Consider the following 24687-nt stretch of genomic DNA (forward strand, 5'->3'; position numbering starts at 1 on the left):
CCATCATGTTACCTTGATCTAAAACAGTATGGCAGATCTCTTCATCGGGAATCAGAGCACAATGCAATTTACTTGGATAAAAAATTTTAGTCATTACTTTTCTCAACATAATTTTTAAGAGCCGATTGTTGGAAAAACTTTGATTTTTCAAGCTTATACTGTAGGGTTAATGAACAACTACGGCTTCTATTGATTGTAACTCAAAAGGTGATGGTAACCTGACATTAACTGACAGGCCTGACACTGAAATAATCTTGGCCTCTGACTTCAAATGAACCTATAATAAGATCAGGTGTTTGAAAACTAGAATCTCTTGTATTCATAAAGCTTAGAAGGCAGGCTCAAGATGGATTAAAATGGTACCTTGCTCTGCATATTGTTTTTATGCCTTTGAAGTTAGTGGGATAAGCCTAAATACATGTACTCTGGTTGATGTAATTTGGAGTAAATCATCAATCTCATTCAAAATGATACATCAAGTCTTAAAGGGATTTTTTTCACCAACATTTTTCCAAAAACAAAATATTGTACAAACTCAATCAGAATAGCAATGGAAAAGGTATTTTTGAAAATACATTTCCATATTTGAAATGGTCAACATACTCCCCAAATTAATCTTGATTAAATTTAATAGTATCATTTGTTGCAGTCTATTATTTATTTATTTATTTATTTATTTATTTATTTATTTATTTATTTATTTATTTGTCGCATTTTTATGCCGCCCAACTCCCGAGGGACTATTACCATTTTTAAATAAATCCTTTGAACTTTCTCCAACTTCATTGTTGTATATGCAATCCTATAATTTAACAAGATTTGAAATGTGATTGTTGGTGATATCTCTTAAATGATACCATCCTTGCTTCCAACCATTCAACAATGTAGTAAGACATTGCTGATAAAATAGTTTATCTTCATCTGTAATGGTATGTGGGAAAAATCCTAGGAAGATGGGCAAAAGAGATGCTGCTAGAGAATAGTTAGATAAGAGACATATAATCTGCAATTGAATAGTTCAATAGGCAGGGCAAGGGACTCAGAAGGCCCTCCCTAATTTCTCAGCTTGCAAAGTTGACAGGAAAAGAACTTTACTTTCATATTTGCAATATCCTGATACTGTGGCTTCACTATAAAATAGAATTACCTTATCTGGTTGTGTTTCCTGTCTGGTCTACCTCATCAAAAGCTAGGCACAAAATGAAGCACCATTTAAAGGAACTAAACCAGCACTGAAAATAGATGATTATTTAACTTAGGTTACACTTTTGTTTATAAAAGGTTTGACTGAGCATTGTACATTAAACCTTGCTTCACATTGTGTAGTTTGGAAATATGTTTCAAAGCACACTCACACTGTCTTCTCCAATAAAATGCATCCATTAAAATTATTTATTTCCCCACAAATGGTTTCCATTTAGTTCAAGCTCCTTCCTTCCTTCCTCTGGTGGTTATTAAAGCAATTGTTTTATAAATTCATTATTAGATGTCATTGGTCTTTAATTATAATGTGGTTTACGTCCCTGAAGTTTTCTTTCTTGGAAAAATGACCAGTCTCTCAGGCTAGTCCAATATATCATTCTGTCAAGTTAGAGACCAAGGTCTGTTAAGGAGCACATAAGAATATAATGTTAACATCAGTGGCTGCAGAGATGAAATAATACACAGTTGCTATTTCCCAGCTGCTGTACTAGACATTTTTAAAAAATAAAACAAGAAACTTGTTTACTATGAAACACAGCACTGTGGAAAAAAAATACTTCATTCAACAAATATTGAACTATCATTCATTGCATGGGTGAGACATATGGCAAATAAAGGCAGTATACCAGTAAAACAGAATCTAAACATCTTTGGGCTATAGTAAATATTAATAGCATGCAAGCAACTTGGGCTTATTAACCTGCCTTTTACGCCTTGGATATTTGCTTACTCATCAAGGCCAACTCTTCTTCAAAGAGGCTTTAACTTTTTTATTTTTCAGAATCGCCAATTAATGCAAAGGACACATCAACAATAAGATTCTTAGGTATCACATGAAGAAAAACGCATTTCTGCAGAATCATGACATTTATTCATTTAAATTTAATTTAATGATATATGGACAGTATTTTCTGGGACTCTGCTTATTTTGAATTTGTAGAAAACAACAGTTGTGCCTTGTACTTTGATTTAAAGATTTAAATGATACAATTGTTTCTTCCAGGCTCTTAAAAGCTGTTCATTTGGATGTGTCTTCCTAACTGTAGTAAAACTACAATTTGTTGGACTTCTTTTTATAGGCAATCTGTTAGTGATCCTAGTGCATTTGAAGAGCACAAGGCTGTAGAAGATTGACTTTAGAAGTAGCCAGGTCATAAAGTTATGGTTTTTAGATGTCAAGGCTTAATTTTTTAGCAGCTTGAAGTTCCAAATAAAGGATTTTGTACAATGCTGAAATATTGTACTCTATGTCAATGTGAAAGAATACCAAACCAAAGCTGTCCAACTAGAGAAATGGGTTCTTGCATGCAAATTTCTTACAGCCTGGCCAGTTATTCCCTGTAGCAAGATACACTTTTTTTTTGTTTGCCAAAGATTTCATTCTATGTTAATCTCTAGCTTCCTTGCCATCTATTTTCTTATTTTGTTTTTGTTGTTTTCCTATTAACAGATTGTTAAAAATCTAAGTGTGTATTGTATGTATATCTAAATTCTATTACTTATTAAAAAATGAAGTAATGGAAACTTCCCTCCCTCCCTCTCTCTCTCTCTCTCTCTCTCTCTCTCTCTCTCTCTCTGCCTCCCTCCCTCCCTCCCCCCCCTCCCTCCCTCCCCCCCTCTCTTTCTCCCCACATTTTCCCCCTAGCAGTGCCTCTTCCATTTTGTTGAACAGGTCAAATAAACATGTGTCTCTTGAAATCAGGGTTTCATAAACACATCCGGTGCTGCCTGACTGAAAACACCTTTCCTCTTGTTCTGAGGTATTTATACAGTTTATAGCAAGATGTCTTGGAAAGTTGACTGACATTCTCCAGCATAGCCAGGAGCATCTGTGTGCTCTGTGTATAAAATTAAAAATTTCTCCCAACAGCCTCCATCTCTTATTTCTTACAAGTTCTTACAGGTCAGCAACTCTATTCCACAGTCTTTTGCCTCCAGTATAGTAGAAGAAATTATCCTTCATAATTTGGTGTCACTTCTCAGCGTATGCTTTTAATAACATACCAAAACATTGTAGATACAAATGAATTACCTGTTCTTTTTTCTTTAATGCAATATGTACAGGATATTTCTTTCTGTTTAAATATAACTAAGAAATATTTATTTTCTAATTAATTATTATTGTGTGTGTGTGTGTGTGTGTGTGTGTGTGTGTGTGTGTATATATATATATATATATATATATATATATATATATATATATATATATATATATATATTTCTTTTAATTCATAGGTATAAATGTGCGATATTTTTGCAATCAGGGTTTTTTCCTATGTTGAAAGATGTTAAAATGGCCATGGTGGGATGAAATCTCTATTCATCGCTTTCAGGCCTGACAGACATTTTATGTTGTTTCTTCTGAGACTTATGGGAGACTGGGATAGCACTATTTCGGCCTTCTTGGACCTCTTCAGCCAGACACACCCATATTTTATGACTCCTCCCTGTAGAGGTCAAATATTTATTTCTTTTAATTCATAGGTATAAATGTGCGATATTTTTGCAATCAGGGTTTTTTCCTATGTTGAAAGATGTTAAAATGGCCATGGTGGGATGAAATCTCTATTCATCGCTTTCAGGCCTGACAGACATTTTATGTTGTTTCTTCTGAGACTTATGGGAGACTGGGATAGCACTATTTCATATATATATATATATGATTTATCCATTATCATTTTAGTCATTGTCTATCCACTGCAGGATGAAGGCCTCTTCTGCATGTTTCTAACCAATTCAGTCTTGAGCTTTCTTTTACCAATTGGCCCGCAATACTTGCTAATGTCATTGATCCAGCTTCTTTTAGGACTCTTTTGTGGGTGCTTTTTATTAAGTGGGATCCATTCTATGACTGCCTTGGTCCACCTGCCATCAGTTCTTCTTGCTGTGTGACCATCCCATTTCTATTTCAATTCTTTTATTCTCTTGATGATATCGTATACTTTCATTCATTCTCTAATCCATGTGCAGGTCTTTCTATCTTCTCTTGTAATGCTGAGCATGTATCTTTCCATGGCTCTTTGCACCACTTGTAGCTTTTATATCGATTATGAGGTCAGTGTCCATGTTTCACCTGCATATGGTAGTACACATTGATCAATAACTTTTCTCTTCAGGCATAGGGTGAAGTTGTTCTTGTAGCTTGCTGAATGCCTGCCAACCACACTTAACATGAGGTTCAATTTCTTTTACTGTATCACCTTCCATTGAGATCCATTGGCCAACAATTTCCCTTCTTTAGTGAATTTATTAAACAGATCCAGAAGAGCTACAAAGACACATACAAGAGTTGCACAAAGCATTGATCAACAAGGAGCATTTTATGAACTGCTTTTTAGCATAATTGAATGTGGATTGAATTTTCTGTTTAAGTGGCTTCTAAAGGAAGCATAACCAGTTTGGTGTAGTGATTAAGCTGCTGATTTAGAAGAATGTTCTAGTCTCATTTTAGGCGTGAAAGCCAGCCGGATGACTTTGTACCAGTCACTGTCTCTTAGCCCACCTCACACTGACAAGAGTTTTCTTGTAGAGAAAGAAAACTCTTGTGGAGTTTTCTTGTGGAAGAAGTATTATGTATGTTCTCTGCCTTGAGTTACTTCTAAAATAAAGATGGGATAAAAATCTATTGAATAAATAATATACATTGATGTATATAGACATACACATAGATATATTAAACAAGATGCTGGAATAGAATTAGAGTATTAAAGCAAATAAGTAACGAAGAGTTGTTTAATGAAGTGTGGGGGGTTTTTTTGAATGCTGGATTTGTAATGGCAAAAATTCCTTCATATTTAAAATACTGATAACTCTTTGACTTGACTTTACCATTGCATTGTATTTTAAAGGATAGGCATTTCTTTTCGGACTTGGCTTGGCAAATGAGTCATCTAATAAGGGAGCTGGACATTTGCTTTTTAAAGCCAAAACCTGCTGATACTCTTGGCTAGTCTGTTCTGTAACTTTTTATGTGCCAGTCAAAGCTTACATCCCAAGCAAGGTTTTCAAAGAAAAATGGCCAATTGATGAAGTTAGATAGCAGCCAGAGGCAGAGATTAAGAGAAGGAGAACCTCAGCAGGGACAAAACACCCATTTTGTCATTATGACTTACTGCATTGTCAGTGATGGAGAGGATGCTGTTCCAGTTAAATCCCTAGATCCATCAGAGGCCTGTCTTGGTTCCGAGTAGGAATGAAGAATGAAAGAATATGTTAAGACCAGGATAGTCACACTGTGTCTAATGTTTTTAATGTTTAATAAATAAAAAACTTTTTTAAAAAACTGCTTCTGATTCACATTTTCTTTAGGAATTAATATTGAAATTAAATCAAATTCTACACAGGTGATACTGTAAAATCTAAATCATGCAATCATTTTTCTATTAGTTATCTATTGATCTCCCTATCAAAATTTGGAAGCATCAGTCCAGTGAAATTTTAAGTGCTTATTGGTGTTCATACAGATATGTCCTGTATGATGGCCCAAGGTAATATTTTTCTGTTGTGGGAAAGGTAAACTTTATTTGACCAGCTTGTATACCCATGTATGTATGAAGTTCAACACACATCATAAAAATAACAATTAAAAGAAGTTAAAAGAATTAAAAAGGAAAGGAAAGAGTGGGAAAGGATAAAAATTTGAAGGCATCAAAGAAATGCAATTTTATTGGCCAATGGTAAAAGTTGGCTACATTATAGATAACAACGGCCTTTACAATTTGCTAGAAGAAAGGGGAAGAGGTAGAGAAGAACAGAACAGGAACTGCAAGAGGGGTTTTCCAGATAAGAAAAACTTCTGTTTTTATTATCCTTCATATCTGCCTTCTTGAAACATTCCCCATGAGCTCCGAATTAATAGCCCCAACATGAGCATTGCTCATTCAATTCAGCAACTATTATTTAAAAACCAAAGCAATTGCTGACAAATCACAGTGACAAACTTCCTTACTACTCCACATTTTAAATTGTTCCTGGCTTTGAGAGCAAGCAATATATTGTTTTAAAGCTACAATCCTTTATATAAATTTCAGACTTATCTTACTGACACATAGAATCTCATAAAACTGGCTGTTTACGATAATTATATTCTATCGATACCTATATGTTTTTAGATTTTTGCTGTTGTCTACTTCCAGAAATTTTATCCACCATTGTAACTGCTTTTTGTAGTTCTCTATAATGTGTTTGAATGTAGTTATTTATTGAACTTATTGATAAAGTATGGCCACATACCCTATCTGCAATAATCTAAGGTGGTTCACAACAAACTATGAAAACAGCACATTTTAGAGTGACATGCAAACGTAAATGATGCTGCTGGCTGCAAATCTGTGTCTCTCCCAGTGGTCAGTTGCTACAGGTTCGCCCCAGATTGGGCAAACTGGTAGCGGTGGTGGGAGGCTCTGCTCATCCACCCAGACATCTCTGCTCATGCGCAGAAGCGTCACGACATGCACAGAAGCGTCACACACATGCGCGCGCATCCATGAGCAAACCAGTAGTGACGGATTTGAAACCCACCCACTCCCATAACAGGATTTTTTTTTACTAATGTATAAGTGACAGTATGAGTTGGAATTAGATTTGTGTGCCAATTCTATTTAAGTTTAGTTAGTTCCATATCCTTTCAGTATGAAGGTACTACATTATTGGCAGTATCAATATTTTATCTTGAACTGAAACTCTCAATGATATACTTAGGTGTCCGTTTCCTGTTTCATACTAAGTAAATATCTATACAGCTACTGTTGACATGGACTTGAAGAAGATTGATGTGGTTTCAAACCGGAGTATTTTTGAGTCCTATCTAGTCTGGTTGTGGATTCATCAGAGACTCTCCATGTCCAAGTTTAGGCTCACCCTCAGCAAGAGAGAGTACATAAAGAAGAAATAGTTTCAGAATATGCCACACGATGTGGAAAACATAGTGATCCTGGAATGAACCACACCAAGGTTGCAAAAAAAAACCAAGGTCTTATTATAGTCCTTGTTCTTTGGGTGCTGATGAAAGCTGTAAAAACAGTAAACTCAACTGCCAGCCATCTGCAAAGCCGCCGAAGCTTAGAGATTGGACTTGGCTATCATGTTTTCTGTATTATACAAGATAATAAAGCAATAAAGAGGCAAAGCAGCTGCTGGGTTCTCTGTTCTCCAGGTGTTGTTTATAGGTAGGTAGGCGTACACACAGTTCGGAATACTTTGTGTTTTAAGGTCAGTGCAAGTTCAGGCAGTTGTAGGAGATTGAAAGTAGGCTGAGAATTGATGAATATGAACAAAGTGTGAGTGTGTGCATCCACGTGTGTGTCATAGATTATCAGTTTCTTATCAGTTCCATGAAGCCATAGGTCACCATATAAGATTAAAGGATTTATGGAAGTACTAATTTAAAAATGGGAAGTTTTTGATCTGTGGAAAACAATACAGCAATGTCTTTTTTAGCATACTGGAAGAAAGATACCAAAGCCATATTACCTTTTTTACAGTAAGAACAACCGGGATAAAAGTCTGCAGAGATTCTCAGTCATCCATCTGAATGGTGTGGAAGTAGGAATGGATTTCCAGAAGAAAAAATGCAGATTACAGGAACCATTTGCACTACTCAAGTGACCCTGAGGACACAGATAAACCTTCAAGTGCTTCAACGACCCTCTAAAAGGATGCAAATGACCAGCTGTCTTCAAGGAATATAATTTCTTCCATTCCCCACTATCCTGTCAGAGCTGAAGAAACTTCTTGGATGAGAAGCGAAATGTCTTCAAAAGAAAAAACAAGAAAGTTCAGTTGCCTCCTGAAAAAGCACCTTTGGAACAACCAGGATAATTTTTGCAACTTATAAACTAACATTTTTATTTGAGCCTTTTCTGTTGATCACAGTCCAATCTATCCTACATATCTCATGAAATAGACTATGATACATGCAAGTTTGTAATATAACAGTTTTTAGTGTACTACCTGCAAACCAGCAGACAGAAAAATGCCTGCATTTAGTAATGTTTGACTTTCAACCACTTTAATATTGAATCAACTTTCTTTAGCAATAAGAAATCAGGATACCTTGATTTTCTCCATGCCATTATGTTAATTGGGAAGAAAGTTTCTAAACAAATCAAAGCCATGTATTATTTAAAACTAGTTTTTAAAAATGATCCCTTTCTCTGATGAGTCATTTTCCCTTACATTACATCTATAGAATTTAGCTACTTATTTATTAAGTAGCTAAATTCTATAGATGTAATGCTTTGGGGATAAATAATTTAAGTCGCATGTCATTCAAAACATTGAACTATATAGCCATGAAAAATTAGGATTTTGAACTGAATTGACAACTGATAATCAACTAAAAGCAATAATGATACTGCAGCCATAGAAATATGATACATCAGTCTTTGCAGCCTGCTGCATATTGATGGTATAAATCACCCAGTTAAATCAGAGAGGAAATGATGGCTCCAATCCGAAATAACTTTTCATATGACCAGTTATAGGAGATTCTGTTGGAATTGGCTCATTAATAATATGGTCTTACCAATGTCAGTACATTCATGTTTTTAAGCAAAAAGAAGCTAAAAGTTATTTAATGTTAACATATATGGATATATGTATAAACTCCTTTAACAAAGCTGTTATATTTATATTTCTATCAAAACAATTACAGTACACCATTGTTTCGTTGGTGAAAGTTCAAGCAATTTCTTATGCTTATTTGTTCTGGAAAGGAAAATAGAATATAGCATGACAAATGAAAGACACAATTCCCTAGGGAAAATTGTGATTGTAGCACGGCCAATATGTTATGGGCAGAACCTACAACACAGCCCCATGACACCCAGACAGATAATGATAATGGTGTGACCACTTCCCTGATTTTTTCTTGTAGTTCTTACAACATTCACACCAAATACAAAGCATGAAAGACAATGACATAATACTCCTAAACCTTTGGTAGTATATCCATAAGACACACAGTTAGGAAATTGCATATCAAAGTTTAAGCTGTAGTACAGGAAAGATTACGTTTCTACCCTTTTAGTAAGATTGGAAGGAGTAGAATGTTACACTGAAAATTTAAATTACAGCAAGAGATACATCCACAATTTCTTTTATTTCATCTGAGAAAGCAATGTACATAGTTTAAACCATTTATAGTATACAACTCAGATTCTGACTTTTTTTTAAAAAAAATCCAGGTTCTCAGTTATGGCAAATCATTATTTAGGAAATATTTTTTATTTAAAACTAAAAACAACTTGTTCAAATTATGGAAAAACCAATTAATATTAATTTAAATGCAACAAGAAATATAAAGCAGTTGATTGAAAATGCTAAACCCCCAACAATAAGGAAAAAAATACTATTAATTCACCAGCTTCAAAGTCCTTTGAAAATGGAGAAAACTTTTTTAATTTTCTAAAAGCCAAAGACAATAAACACCACATGTTATGAGGAAGAGGAGAATATGAGATGTGCAGTGAGTTTTCAGTTACTTAACTTACGACCACAATTGAGCCCAACATTTCTGTTGCTATGTGAAACATTTGTAAAGTGAATTTTGCCCCATTTTATGACCTTTCTTGCCACAGTTGTTAAGGGATCCATGACAGTTGTTATGTTAGTGTCCTGGTTGTTAAGTGAATCTGGATTCCCCATTGACTTTGCTTATCAGAAGGTCTCAAAAGGGGATCAAATGACCCTGGGATCCTGCAACCGTCATAACAATGAGTTAGTTGCCACGTGTCTGAATTTTGATTCCACAACCATGGGGATCCTGCAATGAACTTAAGTGTGAAAAATGGACATAAGTCTCTTTTTTCAATGCCATTGTAACTTGAACTAAATGAACTGTTGTAAGTCAAAGACTTGACATGGCTCCTATCAAGTTATAGTTTTTGTGATGTTAACCATTTCTGCCTGCTTCAAACAGTCAGCCAGGAGTTAATAAAACCAGAAGTCAGGAATTTCTTTGAGATAACAGCATTGGCAGCAACCCAGTAGCTGCTTGCCAAAAACTTTACTCACAAAGGGAGGTTTTTCTCCTCCGTCGGATAAACCAAAATAAGTTCACAAAGCCAAAGAATTGTCAAGTCCAGTCCATAATAAATCCAAGGAAGGCATATAACGAAGTTCCAGAAACGCAGTATGACTTGCTAGCTTTTCAGTTTTGTCTGTCACAAAGCCTGAATGGCCACTACACCCCCTTTTATCCCCTGTGGGGTGTGGTCCAGTAATCTCTGGCATGCCTCCTTCTCTGCTGCGTGCGCTTGTCTTTCCGACACTGTCGGGAAGTCCATCCAAGACTTATCTCCATCGCTGTCTAACTGCGGCTGCTCGGAAGTGCCTGGTTCCTGGCCTATCTCTTCTCCTTCGGAAGACACCTGAGGCATTGCAGAGAGGAGGGTCCTGGAGAGGGAGGCCTTGCCAACTCCTCTTCTTCACTTTCGGAGTCTTCTCCCTCCAATAAGATGGGCTCAGGAGTCGGAGTCACAACAGGAGGCAACCCACCACTGATCTCCTCCCTACCACCAATGTGGGGACAGCTGAGATAAGTATTAATTCATAATTAAATATTATGAATATTTAAGCTTGTGCTTCTGCAAATATTTATTTATTTTATTTTATTTATTAAATTTTTATACCGCCCCCTCTCCCGAAGGACTCGGGGCGGTGAACAGCCAAAATTAAAAACACACAATACAAATATTAAAATACATTAAAACAAAATTAAATTATCTTAGGCTTCTCCAATTTAAAACCCCGTTACCCATAAAATTCACCAATTAAAATTTTTTTTTAACCCAGCCCGGCTTGCTGAAATAAAAAAGTCTTCAGGGCCCGGCGGAAGGTCCGGAGGTCCGGGATTAGTCGTATCCCTGGGGGCAGCTCATTCCAGAGGGCGGGTGCCCCCACAGAGAAGGCTCTTCCCCGGGGGGTCGCCAGCCGACATTGCCTGACAGACGGCACCCTGAGGAGACCCTCTCTGTGGGAGCGTGTTGGCCGGTGGGAGGTTATCGGAGGCAGAAGGTGGTCTCATAAATAACTGGGTCCTAAGCCATGGAGCGCTTTGAAGATGAGAACCAACACCTTGAAGCGCACTCGGAAGACCACCGGAAGCCAATGCAGCTCGCGCAGGAGAGGTGTCACGTGGGAGCGCCATGCCGCCCCCATAAGTACCCGCGCGGCCGCATTCTGCACCAGTTGGAGCCTCCGAGTGCTCCTCAAGGGGAGCCCCATGTAGAGAGCATTACAGTAGTCAAGGCGGGAAGTAACGAGGGCATGAGTGACCGTGCATAGGGAGTCCCGATCCAGAAAGGGGCGCAACTGGCGTATCAGGCGAACCTGATAGAAAGCCCCCCTGGCCACGGCCGTCAAATGCTCTTCTAAGGACAGCCGTGCGTCCAGGAGGACACCCAAGTTACGCGCCCTCTCCGTGGGGGCCAATGTCTCGCCCCCAATAGTCAGCGATGGCACCAGCTGACTATATCGGGACGCCGGCAGCCACAGCCACTCAGTCTTGGAGGGATTGAGTCGGAGCCTGTTCCTCCCCATCCAGACCCGCACCGCCTCCAGGCACCGGGACTAAATATGATGTATTTAGGATCATCACATCTTCTCCAATGAGAGAGAGCAACAGAACAGCTGAAGATGTACTTGTACTCCAGTACTCTGTGTACTGGAGGATTTTGACCTCCCAATTCATCTGTGGACTCCCTTAATTCTATATTGGCTGCTTCATTGGTATGGAGAAAGGTGAGGAGCACTAGACTCTCATCCATCCTGCAAGGAACACGGTTGTTGTTTTATTTCCAGGAATAAACTGGGAGTTATCTCCCTTGACTCTTTAATACTCAAAGAATAGCTTACACCATTAAGCTCTATGATCATTCGGCCTGCGGGATCTGATTCTTGATCTGGGGTTCTCTCCCCTAATCTATGCCCAAGTGACATTGTGCCAATGTAGCGAGGGGAGGAGGGGTTGTCCTATTTCTTTGGCCTTCTAAACATTTTGAAATAACCTCATTGGTTCCAGTGGAGAAGGAGGAGGAGGAGGAGGAAGAAGATGGGGAGGATAACTAGCATTCTCTCTTCTCTATCTTTGAAACATTCTTGTACTGTGTAAGAAAAAATAGAAATTCTGCATTATCAATCTTCTTTAAAGTCCTGGAAAAAAAATCCTCTTTTATCTCTTTTCTGCAGAATTTCCATAGCAACAAAGCCACAATGACAGCAATGAAGGAGATTCCAAAGACCGAACTGCAGGCCTTTTCTTTTGAGGGCAGAGATTTCTATGCCCCTTTGACACTCTCCCCAAATCCATACAAATCCATTCTAAGGTCACAGTCTTGCCAACATAGAAGAGCTCACCTAAATCCTCAAATGCAAACAAAATAAAAATACTCTTTTTTCCCTCCAAATACTTTCTAAAGTTGTTTTAAAGGAGCATTTACTTAGCGTGCATTAAACCTTGTATAGTGCATTTTACCATGCTATAATAAAGATACTGAAGATAAAGTTACTTTTAAAGGAATTGATAAGTGATTTATCACTTCAAGGGGATTTAGAATGGGAAAAGAAAGAGACAGCCCACCACATGCAGAGGGTAGATTTAAGCCACGTGCTTTGTCCCTGACCATCCTCACTTCTAGATTTTCAGTCTTTCTCTCTGGTATCAAAGCTAAGCTTGTTTTCAGAAACTTTTCACAAAATAATGTTAAGCATTCATAATTATCTAGGATAGTATGGTACCATTTGAGTTCCTTGTCATTATACAAATTGGGACTCTCTTATTATACATGCAGATAGACAGAAAATGAGGATTAGTTTCTTTTATTAAATTTCTTTATTGGATGAACCAGGAAGACTGGGAGGAATCTGGGACTTTTTCTGTAAATTGTTTAACTTGGGTAAATAGTTTTCTCTAACAAAGTGGAAGGAAGGGACAAGCTTGTTAATAAATGATTGAGAGGTCAATAGTTCTAGGATAAGCACTAGATAAGCCAGAAGTGATGTCTGCTTTGATCTGTCAGAGTCTCTCACACACAAAGAAGTGTCATGGTGTTCCAAAGGCTTTCCTAATGTGGAAACCAGGAATGCTTAAGACCAAGAGGTTATAAGAAAGCCTTCCACTTCTCTTTCACTACTGAATGTTGAAATAAAAAGACTGATCTTCATTTTAAAGAACTGCTTGTGTTAAAAAAAATAAATCTATTGGCAACTCTCCAAATAAGAATTTTGCATAAAGGTTGTATCTGAAGCATCTTACCTTGCAGTCCTTTCTGAATTTATAATGTGAATAATATCTGAAAAAGAACTGCTAGGGTTATAGAAAACTCTAGACCATGGCTAACTTCTATTGGTGATCCTGAGTTTTGCAGACCAGATCTGGTGTCCTATCCCAATAATCTTTTGCCTGTAATACTCGACAGGTTCTCATGTCAATTGTGAGTAGGCCCGAGGAGATAAAAACATATTCTGGTCTGCCTTTCTATCGTCAACAGTGGAAAACTGGAATTATTTTCTTCATCACTTGACCAGATCATATAGATGATCAGATTACCAGATGGTTTTATGGTGTTTGTGTTATATATTTTTGGTTAATGAGTGATACATTCATTCAAATCATATAGTAATGCTGTAGTAGATTATCAGTGTGGCACATGTTTTCTTGGTGAAATACTCCTACCTAATTGATTTGTTAACTTGTCAACAATTAAATTGTTGCAGGTAATTTGCCTGGTTCAAGGTATCCTGAACATTTCAAAAAGATATAAACAAAAGAAGAGGGAGAACTGATAATTATAATACATAGGCAGTTCCAAAAGAAATGGTAATATAGCATTGTCTGAGTAAATACAATTGACTAGCATTGTCTGAGTAAATACAATAGACTAGCACTGTGGAATTCAATCATGTATCCATTTCTTCCATTTCCCCCCATTCATCATCATTTCTTTCTAATGTTCTTTTGCTGTTGAATTCCCAGCACAATTTTGCTGATTCTTTTGCTTTCTTCTGACTTTCTGTCGACTATCAAAATTGGATTTTCATTCTTTGTACTGTATTAAAACCCTCTCACTCTTTTAAATCCTGTTCTCACATTTTCCATTCTATTTCTCTCTTCCCTGACTTCTCTGATGTCTTTGACACAGTTCATCATTCCCTCTTCCTTGACTTTCTTGACACCCTAGATCAGGGGTCTCCAACCTTGGCAACTTTAAGACATGTGGACTTCAACTCCCAGTTCAACTCAATTCGGAGAGTTGAAGTCCCACAAGTTTTAAAGTTGCCAAGGTTGGAGACCTTGGTTGCTCTAGATATTCATAATTCAGCTGGTGTTTTCCCCCAACCCTCTGATTGTTTTTCTATATTTTCCACTCTCCTGCTGGAACTCCCAGGGATTTGTTCTTGCCTATCTTTAGTTCTTTCCTGCATATGGTTCTCAGTGTCCTCAACAATTCCTATGACTTTCACAGCCCCCTATAATGGCAATCATATAGACATACCCATTCCTTCAAAACTTCCTGTTTTCTTCCAATTTCATCTAAGTACTTCTGTTTTATGGTTTAATTCTCATTTGAGTTTCACTACCTGCAGAATTTAACTGACACATTTTTTTCTAAGTCTTCATATTCTCATAAATTCTTAATGTCCCATAAGACCATCATCTTCCTTCACAAGGACTGGGAAATAAATGTTGTATTTGTGTTTTTGTTCATATATTTAGTTCATCCTTCTATAATATTATAACAATACAACCTTTGTTCATTAATTCCTTGTCCAAAGTATGGTTCCTATGTTCCTATGTTGGTCATCTCTATTATCTTGGTTTCTCCTGCTCTCTGTTCCACTATGTCCCCTTATTTGTACTATAACCTTTGTAGTCCAAATCATTCATGTTCTTCTTAGTCTATAAACTAATACACTAATTTTCAGTCTAGTTCTGTATTAATCCCTTTCCCCTTTATTTCAAAGCTCCTTTTTGTGAGCTTTCTCTTTAGCTTTCTACTCTGACATGATCTTTCCTCTATCACTTCCATAATCTTCAGGTGTAAAAAGAGGACTCTTCTGCCCATCTCTTCTATCCTGTTAAATCATACAAATGCATAAAAAATGCTTTTCAGAAGCTGCTGTGATGACTTTGGAACAATATTTTCAGATCCTGTTAGACCCAAGCTAAATGCAAACAACTAAAATCAGGGCAATTTTTTCAAATATTCTTTTTGCTTCTTAACCTCTTCTGATTCTCTTATGTCAATTTTAAATCTCTCGATCCATAAACCTGTGCTGTTTAAATTGCTATGCAGCACCACTATCGTAAAACAAATATGACCTTTATTGATGATAAGTTTCATAAAGTTCAATTTTTTAAAAAAACTATTTGCACAGAAAGTCACCTGTTGTCTAGAGACATGTACATGTAAGAGAATATTTATATAGCTCAGGGTTGAACTGTGCGGTTCTTGGTGCTCTCTGAGCTTGGTGGTTTTCTTGCAGACGTTTCATTACTAAACTAGGTAATATCATATTTGATGTTGATGGATGATATTTGGATGATGTAAGCTAGCTTGGTAATGAAATGTTTGCAAGAAAACACCAAACTCAGAGAGCACCAAGGACCCCACTAAAGACGTATATCAGAAGGTATACCAACAAATTCCTTGTCACCTCAACCTGTCATAGTTAGAAAAGGCTAACTTGCCCTGTCAGGGATTCTGATATAACTTCCAGAACATGTAGCTAAAAATGAAATTCAACCAGTAGGCAAAAAGCGAAGTTTTCTGCACTTAAGCAATACCGTGCCTTGTTTCTGATGACAGTTGGTGGTTTTTCTGGTTCTTATGGAAAATGAAATGTTTAGATTGACTTTGCACTTCCTGTGCATGTGGGGTTTCTTCTTGTCTGAAGATATGTTTCTCAGAAACAGCTTTCTCCCACCACCCAGGAATGTTTAGAAATGTTTATTTGTCTGCCTATGTATCAGCATGTCCCCGACATGTGGGCGCGTGTTTGTAAGTTTAACTAAGTTTAAGTAAACTTTCTAGTTTGAAGCTGATAAGGGTCAGATGAAAGTGATCAGTGAAAGGGCTGCTCTAAGCACCTCACATTTTCTCTTTAAATAATGCTACATTGATTTCAAGTATCAGATACAGACCTGTAATATACATTTAACAACCAATTACAACTAGAACAGAATGTTATGTTTGCAAGGATTGACCCTAGTCTGTAAAACTTTGAGGGAAATATTTTCACGGTTATAAATTTAAAGCAGAATCTTGAATGGATTTATGTTGCAAAAGACTTCTGGATAAATTGAAACTTTTGATAAGTTTGTAGTAGTGGCAAAGTGTGCATATTCAATTTTCTTACTATAATACCCACCTTCTTTTCAGAATCTATAGAAAAGAAAAGAACGCACTGACAACAATATCATCAACACTTATACCATTTTTGGAAAAAAAAATTGCTATTCTTACTACTCTCTGTAGGCCACCTATTCTAACAGAGTGCTTGGCACTCATTGTGAAATTAGCACTTAGCATTTTAGACTTATATATATTGTTTCATAGTGCTTTACAGCCCTCTCTAAGCGGTTTACAGAGTCAGCATATTGCCCCCAACAATCTGGGTCCTCATCGTATCGACCTCGGAAGGTTGGAAGGCTGAGTCAACCTTGAGCCGGCAAGAATTGAACTGCTGGCAATCAGCAGAATTAGCCTGCAATACTGCATTCTAACCAATACACCATTACCCAAGATGCTGAACCTTGGGCTAGCAGCAATTTATAGATTGACACATAGTTCCAGAAGTGCTTTAAGAGTAGATATGAATGCCTGGAAAAAAAAATTAGCCTCTCTTTTTCAAAATAACATTTTCACAGAATCCTAAGGAAACAGTGTTTTTTTAAAGAATGAAACCACAACGGAAGTGATATATACCAATGGCAAATGTATTGCAAAACAGACATAATCATCATGGTAACATTCATGAGAAAATATACATAGCTCTTTTGAAATAACATAATGTTCTCTCTAAAAACATACAGTTCTTCAACTCTTGATGGTCAACCTCAGGACAATGGGTGACATTTAATACGAAAGGACTCTGAGTGACTCTGGATCCCTTAACCACTGTGATCGTTGTGTTGTTAGCAGTCTGATACCAAGGTCAGCAATTTTGAAAAGTGTCCATTGCATCAGAGATATGCTTTTCATGCCAGGTTATTAGGAAAAACTCAGCGGTGGTAGAAGTAAGCCGAAAATGAATACCTTAAAGAAACTGTATACTTTATGCCTTAGCAATCATTCCAATACTATCTATTTGGAATCTAGCAAGATTTGAACAGATCTTGCCTGTAATCATTACCATCAAGAATTATAGCTCTACATAATTCTGATTAAAGTGTAAAAAATCCCTATACAGTCATGACAGCATTCACTATTTTTAATATTCCTGATTGTGAAATCTAAAATAAAAAAATCCGAACAAATTCAGAATTTTGAGAGCTTGTCCTCTTAAAATCAATGATAACTTGGTTATTAAACTGACCTTTTCTGTTTCTTTCCGTTTTTTCACATAAACTGTATCTGTCTACGGAGATTCTCAGTCATCCAGGTCATGGTTGTCCCAAAGGTGCTTTTTCAAGAGGCAACTGAACTTTCTGGTTTTTCTTTGAGATGTTTTGCTTCTCATCCAAGAAGCTTCTTCAGCTCTGAGCTCTCACATTTATTCATTCACTTAACATTCATTTCTCTCTATCTCATCTGGATTTCCTTCTGCCAGTTAAATCTGGAAGTACAGTGTGAGCAGTTTAGGCAAAGTCCTCTATTCCTCTATTATACATGAATTAACTTACCTTGGCCTGTTCCTACATTTTAACCACATATAGAAAATCACTCAGCATAATGAAAGAAGAGCAAAAAGAAAGGAACATTCCTTATTCTTAATAGTACATCACATTTAACATCCACTGTGTTTAATATTTCTAAAATTTAATCATATATTATTATTTTTTTAAAAGCACATGGAAGTTATTTCATTGGTTCGGTATTAAGTATTAACAAAAGGGAATTCACTGCTCTTCCGATTGGAACATATGCAAATGTTTCTTTTAACTGGAATATCTGTAGAATGTGTCTAGTCACAATATTTTTTATTATGACTGAAGGATTCAGCCAATAAAATGCAACCCATGAATATTCCCTAATATTATACATGCACAATGCATTTCAAAGGGGTTTTATAAGTAACAAATTGGAGAAACACGCTAAACTTAGAAAGTTATTTGTTTCGGTTCCAAAGGGATGATTGTTTAAGCTACCATATGTTGTTTGCTCTGAAATGCATGTTTATCTTTTCCTTAAGGCAGCTGTTTTTACATATATGCATATACTTAATTCCTTGTTTACTTTTTAATGATATCATCCTTCTGCTTGTTTCATGCGACAGAGTTCAATGCTTCCAATAGGTCAGCCTGACTTGCTCTTGAATTTGCATGTTGATGTTTGCCTGCAGGATGTATTTTCAAGTCCATATGTAAGAAAAGGTAAATATGTAATGTTTAATAATGATGGGGACACACACTTGTACAAATGTTTTCTCCTAGGCTATACTTCAATAGGAAGAGAAAATCCCAAGTTTATTTTGAGATCTGGATATAATATTGAGAAGTGACAATATTTGAGTTATGGGCTGGAAAGAAAAAAGAAAAAAAGTTATCAGTTCATTGAACTGAAAGGATTTGCACATTATATAGCTAAACTCTATGCTCAAGTAAGGATTAATTTCCAGAATCTTTGTCAAGGATCATACCAGCTAGAGAATAATGATAATCAAAGTCCATGGTTTTGGAGGGTCCCTAAATTGGAAGTACCCTAGGCTCACTTTGGTAATAGGCATTATCCGGCTTTGACTCATTATTACATCCCAATGCCTACATGAGGAATAGACAGCTATGTTTTTCAACCTTAGCAACTTTGAAAAGTATGAATTTGTGAATTCCCTGGGAGGCTATCCAGACAGGGATGGCACTAATCATATGTGAAACTCTGCTAGTTTTCTCTCTTCTCAAATCTGTAGAGGGACCAAGGGAGGATTATACTATTTTAAATAAATGGGGTGGTGGTCAGAGGGTCATTTCCATTTTCAGCAATTTTTAAAATCCTAATATCTGTTCCAAATTATTTGCACATTGGCTTCTTTCTATCCCTGCAGCATATTTTAAGGTTCAACAAAAGATGGAAGAAATCCTTTGGCTTTAAAAAAAAATTAAATATAATCTTCAATCTTCAGATCTGCTATATATTTTATATTCACATTTTTTTAAAATAAACTTTGGAAAATGTTAGACTGGAAATTACCGTACAAAAGGAATAATGAAGACTATTGTAGTGGAGCAATGCTTAGCGGTAGTTACTGATAAACATATTTTCCCCCCATTATCATCTCTCCAGATCTGACAGAAAAACTTGTGTCTTATCTTGCACATGTTACATTATATTTATGGTATACTTATTTTTATGAAAGAAGGCTATTTTGATCTTCCCACATCACCATTCCATCTTGGTTTGAGTAGTTTGAGTAAAGAAGATGTTTTAACAAACTCTCTATCTATTGCTCAGAGACAAGAAAGGAAGGATTCTGATATTCTGGAAACACGCATAGCACAACTTTAGAAATGTACGAAGCTTAACATGAAAAGAAATGGTAAAGTGTATATTTTTGTCAAAAGCAAGTTAAAGCAGATTTGGTTTTTAAGCCTGTAATGATAAACGGGAAAGGAAAGATGTTCTTGCCACTTAAAGGCAAGATAACAAAGAAATTTGCAGAAATGTCAAGGGGAAAGTGCTTATCAAATCAGGATTACAATATCAGTTGTGTTCCTTGAAAAGAGGAACAGTTGTTTTTTATGTAGGCAGAAAAGTGAAATTCTAGCTCTTGCTTCCATCCTCTCTCTCCAATCACATAGCTGTGCAAGATCTTTCCGATGGAAGTTATTTAGTATTATAAATTCAGGAATGTGAGAAAATATGGTTTCAAAATCTGACTTTGGGTGAAATAATCACACAGAACAAGAGCTAGCATCAAGTTTAAAACTGCCTTCATTGAGTGACTTTGGCCATCACTATCACTCAGTGCAACATATACCACAAAATTGTTGGTTTTTAATCACTAAAAGGGTCTATGTTGTGCATGTATATGTGTTTTTGTGTGTGTGTGTGTGTGTGTGTGTGTGTTGTGTTTATTACATTTCATCTTTCTTTCAGGAGCTGATGGCACTGTCAGTACATACTATTCCCTCCCTCAATCTTTCCAACAACAGTTTTGTGGTATATGTTGAGCTGAATGATAGTGATGTCCAGTCACTCAATGAAGGTAGACTTAAACATGATCTATCTATATGCTAGCTCACTTAACAATTAGAGGAATACTGGTTACCTTCTGAAATGTTCATATTAGCTTTAAGAGACCATGATAAATTTTGAAGATCAAAATACTTATTTTGAAGTTTGTTATTTGTGCAGTGTTTTGTAATGTTTTTACAGATCCTGCTGTAGGTTAAATCTATTTTCTGACTTACTGCTGCCTGAAAGATTCTTTGTGGACTTGCCTTTTTGGTAAACATTACATCATCCTTTTGGGTCTTAAATCTCCTACTTCAGAACAAGAATCAACTAGTTTCCAGGGGCACCAGCAATTTCAAACAAAGTTAAAAGCTTTTATTTAAACTAATATGCACAAATGTCTCCTGCACTTTAAATGCACTCATTCAGCACATGGTGATAAAAAAAAATGAAGACTTGTAAAGACAGCTTTAGTTAATAAATAATGCAAAGTTCTTTTCATTATTATTCTTGTTAATGTACAAATTCATCTGAAGAGCGGTGAATACAAAAAGGTAGGGAGAGAAGATAGAATTAAGCAAGTCTGTACATCAAATGGATCCTTTTGCTTTTTTATCACTATCATTTTCACATATTACAAGCAAAATCGAATGTTATTTGTCCTTATACAAAACCCTTAGGAGTCGTAAGGCAATGCACTAATCTTGGAAATGAAATGGAAATGGGAGTTGAGTTTATACTTTACATGAAAGATTTTTAGTTATGTTCAGGTGAAAAATAAAGAAATTTAAGAAGGATTTTGAAAGGATCTAGTAATATCATATTAACACTCAACATGGATAAAGTGTGGTTGGCTTTTTCAAGTACAGGTAGTTTTTGACTTACAACAGTACAACTTTGAATGGCCATTCATTTGACCATTCAAAGTTACAATGGCACTGAAAAAAAGTGTCTTATGACTATTTTTCACACTTATGAGATGTTTGCAGTGTCCCGGGGTCATGTAATCGCCTTTTGTTACCTTCTGACAAGAAAAGTCAATGGGGAAGCCAGATTCCACTTAACAACCTTGTTACTACCAGTAACAACTGCAGTGATTCACTTAACAAGTGTGGCAAGGAAGGTTTTAAACTGAGGCCAAACTCACTTAATAGTCTCCTCACTTAGCAACAGAAATTTTGTGCCCTATTGTGGTTGTAAGTCAAGGACTACCTTTATTTATTTGATAGGCAAATAAAAGTTAAGACCTTCCTTAACTGTTATATCTTGCTTCATATGGCTTCTTACTAAGATTGAATGTTAACAGAAGTTTTGGTATGTATAGTATAGCAGGTAGAACATGCAAAACTTGGAGCAAGCTAAACATTTATGCCTGCTGAAACAAGGCAGTGTATAAGGTAATTTGTTTTTAAAATGTGCATTAAAATAACTTAAATCTCCAAAGGATAAGCATAATTACATGGGGTTAATATCAAACTGCCTAGAGACCAGTTATTTTCAGGCAGCCTTGGGTCTTGTGCGTAACACACCCAAGTGTTCCTTCTTGTAATCAAAATAGTACATCTGATTATATAGGTTGCGTGTGCTGCCATAATTCATTTTCAAAAAATAACGTGCTTTGACTCAAATATTATGTTTCCAGGGCAGAATTCTTTTTCCTATCCCTATTTTTATTCAGAAGGTATTTCAGAGAGGGGCACAATTTTTAGTTCAGTTGGTGGTGCTTCTAAAAAAAAACCCTACGAATCCCATTCTTTATCTCCCAATAAATCACTTCCCTTTTTCTTCAAAAAATAAATATTGATGCCAATAACAATTGGCAATATAGTCTGAATCTTATTCATTCAAAATTTGTGTGACTGAAGAATTAAGACGGTAATCCTGAGAAACAAAAAATATTCCCATATATTACATAAATATTGGCAACTAAGATGATTAAAGGCCTGGAGACTAAAACATATGAAGAATTGTTACAGGAACTGGATATGGCTAGTCTAGAGAAAAGGAGGACTGTTAGCAGTCCTGACATGTTAGCAATATTCCAATATTTGATGGGCTGCCACAAAGAAGAGGGAGACATTATTATTTTCCAAAGCACCAGAGCACAGGACAAGAAACAATGGATGGAAACTAATCAAGGAGAGAAGCAACCTGGAATTAAGGAGAAATTTCCTAACAGTGAGGACAATTAACCAATGGAACAGCTTGCCTTCAGAAGTTGTGGGTGCTTCATCACTGGAGATGTTTAAGAAAAGACTGGACAGCCACTTCTCTGAAATGCTATGGAGTCTCTTCACCTTGTGAAGAGGAGGTTGGACTAGAAGACCTACAATGTTCCTTCCAGCTTTTATTCTATTCTGTTCTGTTCTATTCATATCAAAGCACACAACATTAGATTTAAATATACAGTCTCCACTTTGGGATTCTTCTTTTTTATTATTTTGCTTTTCGGCTTTGAAAAATGACCTTGAAACAATTGCTTTTCGTCTTTGAAAAATGACCAGGAAACAATTTCCTGCTATAGACTTTCTGTTTTACTTATTTTAGACTATAAAAAGCATTTCTCTCATGAAGTGTGGCCAACATTCTCCCTTGCATGAGACAGGCCAACACCACAGAGTGAAGAAAATTAGTGAGCTTTGGTTGCAATCCAAGCAGCATCATTTGTTTACAGCATGCCTACAACAAAGTTTATTTCAATTTCCCAAATACATCTAAGTTCCAATTTTTTTTTCTGTGAAAGCTGTATCATGTTATATTGTTATGATCATTATTTTGTTTAATAAAACAAAGTACATTGAATTATTCATTTTATGGTGAAGTCATCACCTGCAAGATGCAGGAAGATTATAGTCTAGACCTAGGCCAGGGACTCTGGTACCCAGCATTACAAATTCTGACTCTAATTGCAAAGCAAATTAATATGAAAAAAATAAGACTATGTACAGCCATTTCCTCTAAATTTCACTGCTTCATTTTCTGCCCTTGTTATTATAGCTGCTTTCAGAGAAATCAAGCAAAGTTTGTGGGAGAGAAATTATTGCCAAGAGAGATCACTTCTAAGAAGAGATGTTTTTCTGGCTTCAAGGAACCTGTCCTCAAATTTCCTAAAGTTTTACATGCATGGCTGCCAGTCTGCAGAATTAAAACATCTAATCTCAAGGCTGAAGCTTGGTTTGTACAGACAGAAACTGAAGAGACAATATTTACAGAGGTCAGTGCAAATATTTTACACTGGAACAATTTGCTTTGGTTTAAAATAGGACAAACATCTCAGTATCACATTAAAAAGCCATCAAACTGTGTTCATGCTCATGTTAAAGAAAAATGTAACTTAGAAATAAACTATGCGTTGTTTGGAGATTGAGAAGTAAAAAAAAAAAACCCCTTCCCCCCTATACATTTCTTATTCAATAGATTAAGGAAGATTTTGACTGTCTAACAAGAGGATGGGCTGTAGAAGATTTGGGCAAATTAAACGGTAAAGAGAATGTGTCTCCTTTACTTTAATAGTTGTCTAGAAGACAGAATCAGTAAACATAGAGACTACTATGTGGGACTACTTGTTCTCTTCTTGGTTTATGATGTCCCATCCCAGGAAGGCCAGATCCTGAAGATGAAACTCAAATACTTTGGCCACCTAATGAGAAGGAAGGACTCACTGGAGAAGAGCCTAATGCTGGGAACGACTGAGGGCAAAAGAAGAAGGGGTCGACAGAGAACGTGGTGGCTGGATGGAGTCACTGAAGCAGTAGGCGTGAGCTTAAATGGACTCTAGAGGATGGTAGAGGACAGGAAGGCCTAGAGGAACATTGTCCATAGCGTCGCGATGGATCGGACACGATTTCGCAACTAACAACAACAACAAATCCCAGGAATGAAAATTTAGAAGCTTATATCTTGAATAGACATGATTGTGAACAGAGTGATGTTGAGTAATTGTAACCTGGAGAGGAGAGGAAAAAAAGCTAATTTGTTGCCCGGTATCTTTAGAAATAAATAAATTGTATCTGTAAAGACACAAGATTATCAGTAGATAGAAACAGTATTATTATTACCCATATCATATCTCGGCTGAAGAAAATCCAGAAGACTATTAGGCAACGGCAAAGTGATTTTGAGTATCTAACTCTTTCTTCACATCTAGTAA

Source organism: Pituophis catenifer, unplaced genomic scaffold (assembly GCF_029215685.1).
Source record: "Pituophis catenifer annectens isolate HBS135680 unplaced genomic scaffold, rPitCat1.0.hap2 SCAF_6, whole genome shotgun sequence".
Lineage (NCBI taxonomy): Eukaryota > Metazoa > Chordata > Lepidosauria > Squamata > Colubridae > Pituophis > Pituophis catenifer.